Source organism: Nuphar pumila, chromosome 3, assembly GCF_984573655.1.
Source record: "Nuphar pumila chromosome 3, dmNupPumi1.hap1.1, whole genome shotgun sequence".
NCBI classification, from domain to species: domain Eukaryota; kingdom Viridiplantae; phylum Streptophyta; class Magnoliopsida; order Nymphaeales; family Nymphaeaceae; genus Nuphar; species Nuphar pumila.
This window is the reverse complement of record NC_143251.1, coordinates 111574118-111580117: the sequence shown is the minus strand read 5'-3', so window position 1 is coordinate 111580117 and position 6000 is coordinate 111574118.

The following is a 6000-nucleotide window of genomic DNA, read 5'->3' as shown; positions in this document are numbered from 1 at the left end:
CTTGTTTCCACAGCTTGTGTCCAAACCAACTTAGAAGTGCTAATTTTGACTCATGTAAGCTAGGTTTCTAAAGTGCAAGTTAGAGTTTTTGAGAAGAAGATAGTTAAATTTACTTCATGGCGACCAAGATTAGCCATGGTAGTTTTTTTTTTTTTTGAAAGGCAAGCTAGGGTTAGGGAGAGCCCCACCAGTTATTATTCAACATACCACTGGGTTTTGAACTTGCAACGCCCCATGACAAGGAGACGTGCACTCACAGCTCCTACCAACCACGCGGAGCCCCGGTTGGTTTAGCCATGGTAGTTCTTGCACTAACAAACATATTTGACTCTTAATAATTCATGATCTCTAGAAGTTTAAAGTAGATAGATGGTTCATCTTGGCATAGGAAGGTTAGCAGTAATAAATACACTCAAGTTGTTCCTTCATCTAGTGACCAAGAGCAGTACATAGAGTTCTATGAGAGAAGCACATAGAGTGAAGGGGAATTTGAAAAGACATGAAAATATTCTTTTCAAAAAAGAAAAGATAATTTTTCTTGGCACAATCCATAGAAAAGAAAAAGCTTTTGGGCTGGATAAGCCTGGCATATCAGACCCTTGGCCCCATCTAACCATGAATTAGCATGTGGGCCTTGTTATCAAGCACAAGAACAGTTGGCTTTTTCAAATAAATGACTTTTCATTTATGCATTATTGATTGACATACAACAATTTCATTTTGGAGGTTTTGAATCTCTTAATTCTTTAATAAATATTTCTTCTTATTAATGTTATTCTCCTTTCTTTTCTTTTTTTTTTGAAAAATGAAGAAATGATGGTATTTACCGGTTCGTTAAAAACTTCTTTTTTAAAGTTTCATTTTTTCTACTTGTTAATTTCACATAATATTTTGCTTTCTAAAAACTTGATGGGTGCTTTATAAAATGCTTTTGTTCTACAACTTAAACAAAACAAATGAAGGCTGGCAGCTCAATGAAGCTTTCAGCAGACAACCAACACAACATTTCAATTAAAGAAACTGATTTTTAGTAAAAAATGCAGAATCTTGAACATATTAATCAATAAAAGTTGCAATATTCAGAAGAAAACAAAGGATATCAATGAATGACAGATTTCTTTCAGCTTCTGAACCACCACAAAAATGTGCAAGATAACGGATGGGAAGTAAGACAAAATCAAGAATAAAAACAATATCTGCTGATATAGTAGCCAAAAATGGGACATTGCTCTTGAAACTATTAAAGATTAATATGCAGAATAATTTGAATGACAAAGTTCAAATGAATAAAATAAAAATAATTTTCACTGAAAGGGCAGAATTAGCAGTTATTCTCATTCAAAATAATAATAATAAACAAAAAAAGATTACATAATAGCTCCTCTAAAGCCAAGAACCAAAAGCGCGTGGCATATGAACATGAAAAAAGAAGCAAGAAATGAGATTATATTTTAATACAGAAAATACCAAATCAATACACAGTTCAATCAAACAATAGCCAATAAGGCATGATATAATGAACGTAAGAAACAAACAAAAAGTAACCAAATGAAGAACACACCATTTCTGACATCAGAATTTATTCATCCAACAAAAAAACCAAATAAACTCCTTCAATTCTTCCCAAAATCTCTATCATCGAATGAAGGATTTGGGAAAGGAAAGGGCCTGAGCGAGTCGTCAACCATCGGTCGAGCACTTTATGTTGGTCAAGATGGACACGAGCTCACCCTCCCCTTAATGTGGCTCTGCCCCTGCCCCTTCGCCATACTAATACCACAGCCCACAACTTCATGGGTCCCATGGGACCCACAACTTTATGGGTCTCATGGGACCCACAAATAAGTGCCCTTCAACGGCTCATGTTTGATGACTTATTGGGTATACTTTAAAAGGACATAATTTACATTTTATTTTTAAATTAAATTTTTTTTTTAAAGGCAAGCTGGGGTTAGGTGGAACAACACCTGCCCCACGTGTCAGAGGGATTGGATCCTGGCCTTCAGCTTGACACAGGACCCCGCTTACCACATGGGATCCTATGTGGTTAATTTACATTTTCTTGTCTACTCTACAATGAGTGTGATGGCAATAGTAGAGCAGTTGATACAGATAATATAAAAATACATTTCACTAGTATTAGGGAAGCAGCCTGTATGTTGAAAAATAGTTTTCTTTGTCCACTATAAATTAATTAAATTATAAGTATTCCCTTATTTATGCTTTTTCTATGTTCTTTGCCCCTAATGATGTCCATCTTCTGCCAGGTACTTTCTGTTCGTAGGTTGTATATTTTAATTTTAATTATTCATTTAAAATACATTTGCTTGTCAATTAAAGATTTTTTTAATATATATATATATATATATATATATATATATATATATATATATATATATAGTGTTGTGAGAGGCGTACGCCTCAGTACCTGAAGCGTAGGCCTCAAAGGCGAGGCGCACTGAGGCGTTGCTATGATGCGCCCCTCATCAACCTCCGACCAGTTGTGACCACCGGAGTTGCTGTGCTGCAGCTGCTGCTCAGTCTTCTCCGACCTCCGGACGACCGGCATATCCCTCGCTTCCGTACCAGCTGGGCGGGTGGTCCTTCTCTTACAGCCTCCCCTCCCACCGCTTCACTTCCATTCCAGTTGTGAGAGGCGTACGCCGCCTCAGTACAGAGGCGAAGCGCAGGCTCAACGCCTCGCTTCGCCTCATCGCATTTAACAACCTTGTATATATATATATATATATATATATATATATATATATATATATATATATATATATATATTTGAAAGGCAAGCTGGGTTAGGCGAACCCTACGAGAACAATCGCCACCCATGTGACAGAGGGATTCGATCCTGGGTCTTCAGCTTAACACATGCTTACCACATGGGATACCATCTCCGTATATATTTTTTTCATACCAAGTTATTTCATATAAGAAATCTGATAGGTTTTAGTGTTTTATCAAGCATCCCTAATGACATAAATTCTCACCATATATAGTCACAATTATCGCCCATTTCTTGTAAATCTTGCAATAGATCTCAATGCAGCTATTTTGAAAATATCATGCTTTAACACAAAGACTATTGCATTATTAACACTTTAAAATTTTGTATACTTTTAAGTTTTTTTATATTTTTATACAGTTTTTTATATATTTTTAAAATTTAAATGCTGATATCTTATCAAGGTTTTCTCAAGAATAACAAAATTTTAAAACCATTTGCAAGTTTTTTTTGTTGTTGTTGAGAAAATCCCCATAACAAGATTTGTAACTATGATTCTCACTAATGGTAATGGTTTAACAGTGTGAATGCGCTAATCCTTGTCATTAAAGTTGGTCTTACAATAATTGAAACCACACATATAAAGTAATGCTGAAAAGGCCATGGCCTTACTCAGATTTAGATGGAGAGTCAGAGACAACCTCCTTTCTGAAAATCGACGGTTGAGCAAGTAGAACCTGACAAAATCGTGTGGTCACTATTTTAAATCTGAGTAGCACTATAAATAGAGAGCAGAATAGATCAGGAGAACCCTGACGGGTGACCGTCAGGGATCACTCTAATGTCGTTCATCATCCATACGATGAATGGCATCCCAAACACCACCATTTGAATGCTTACCATCTTAGATGGGTCACACATTTTTTTTCCCAGACCATTGATGATCTGGATGAATGGCATCTAGAGCATGTAAAAATGAACGGTTGAAAACAAAGATAAATAGTAGTCTTTGTGATGTCATCCATTCACATAGATGAGCGGCTTGAAAGGGGTCCCATAAATATCAACCCCAAGATCAACCTTGATTGCTTGAAGTATTTTGGACTAACTGATCAGGGCATGTTTACTGCTAGTTACTTCAGCACACTACAAGCATTATTCATCAACTTTATTAAGGCTATGTTTAGGGAGCCTTGTAGCTTAGCCAATGTGAGATGGAGTTGTCAAAAACATCCTCTCGTGAAAGGTGTTTGAAATGTAGTGTTGGGTCAACGTACCAACACAAGTCCCAACTCATTGTTTGGGCAATGCCACAGCTCCCAAACAACAAGAGAGTAGGAGAGCATGGCCAAAACCACAACACAACTTCCAATTCAAGGCACCCAAACATAGCCTAAATAATGATTGTGGCTCTCAATCAGTTCTATGAATTACGAAACCATATGGTTGACAAAAGCGACCCATGGCCCTTGAGTCTTGACATTCATTCCTAATAAAAGTGGGCTAGTGAAGGACATTGACATAGGAAGATCGAACAAGTAATTAAGATCACAAATGGGTTGGAATTGATTGGATCTAGGTTCAGGTCACATATCATGTAACACCCACACACTTTAGTTCTCTCTCTCACACACATATATATATTGAGAGAGAGAGAGAGAGGTAGTTGCTAACCATAGTTCTAACCGGACTTTGAAAGGGTTATTTTATGTTTTCCCTACATGCTTGATTCTATAGGAATTGACTCTTGGATCATCTTATTTCAATACACAATTAGGTTTTCATAATATTTTAAAAAATGATGGTTTAAGATTTTTCTAAATATTCAAAGCTTAAAATTTCAGATTTTTCATTGAAAAAACATGATCCAAGTGCACTTTCTTAGTAAATTGACCGTGCCAAATACATTTTTTATGAAAAAAACTATTTGAAAGCTCGATTAACACAATGGTTAGTTGGAAAAGTGGTTAGCTGCTACCACCTTCTTTCTCTCTCTCTACATATATATATCACTACAAGAAATCTGTGGATTAGCGACGACCTCAATTCGTCGCTAATCTGTCGTCAATCCATCGCTGTAGAGTTTAGCGACGGCTAACTTTTATCTTAAAATTTTATTCACTAATTAGTGACAGAAACTATCTATTGCTAGTTTCGTCGCTAAATTGCGATGAATTATCGATTGGCATGATTCATCACAAGGCCATCGTTAATTTGTGAAGATTTGGTTTAACGATGGATTAAAATTCATCGCAAATAATTGGCCGATTCATTTTTGCAACGGATAAATATTCGTCCCTAATCCGTTGCAAAATTAGATGCCGATACTAAATAGGGACAGATAATATCCGTCTCTAATGCCTAGTTCACACTTTAGTTCTCTAATCCGTCGCAAACAATAAAAAAATTTTAAAAAAAATATTTAAAATATAAATATCAAGAAAAAATTCTCGTGATACAATTTATATTTCCTGTACAATTTATATTTTCTGTGTACAAAAATAAAGTACACATGAAAAATACATATAAAAAGTAATTTCATGCAAGCATGGATACAATCACATCAGACATTGCAATACATTCAAATCATTCATATCAAAACAATGTCAAACATGTACTTGCATCAAACACACTCTAATATCCCACTAACTAATACCACGACTAACATGAAATCCGAACTAAAAAAATAAAAACACTTCTATTTTTATACATTAAAATCATGCTCAGCATGATCTTCGAACTCCATCAAAGCAGTCATAAATATCCACAACTAAGTGAGTGTGTGAATAAAAAAGTGTTGCATCAAACAAATTAAATAACCTGTGATGTACATGCATCACTTACTCACCACGGGTATTTACCTGATTTGCATTGCCTTTGTCACTTACTTACCATGGGTCGCGGGGCACAAGCATGATCCGTTGTGGAATCTACATGAGACACTGTGTTAAAATGATTGTTATTTACCGGATGATAAGGAGGGTGACGCTTTCTGTCAGAAACGAGCCTGGACAGGAAGCCAATGCCCTCTGCTGAAAGCGAGATAGGCAGAGGCGCTGGCCTCTTGTCGAGGCAAAATTTCCCGGCAGGAGGATCCGCCCTCTGCAGGGAAAATAGACAAGGGGCTTTGGTGCTTCACCCCTTGTCGAAATTATCGAAGACAGGGGGGCGAAGCCACCCCCTGCCAGGGAAAACAAAAGGGCAGGGGGCTTCTCCCCCTGCCGATCATTCTTCGGCAGTGGAGCAGAGCCTCACTGCAGGAGAAC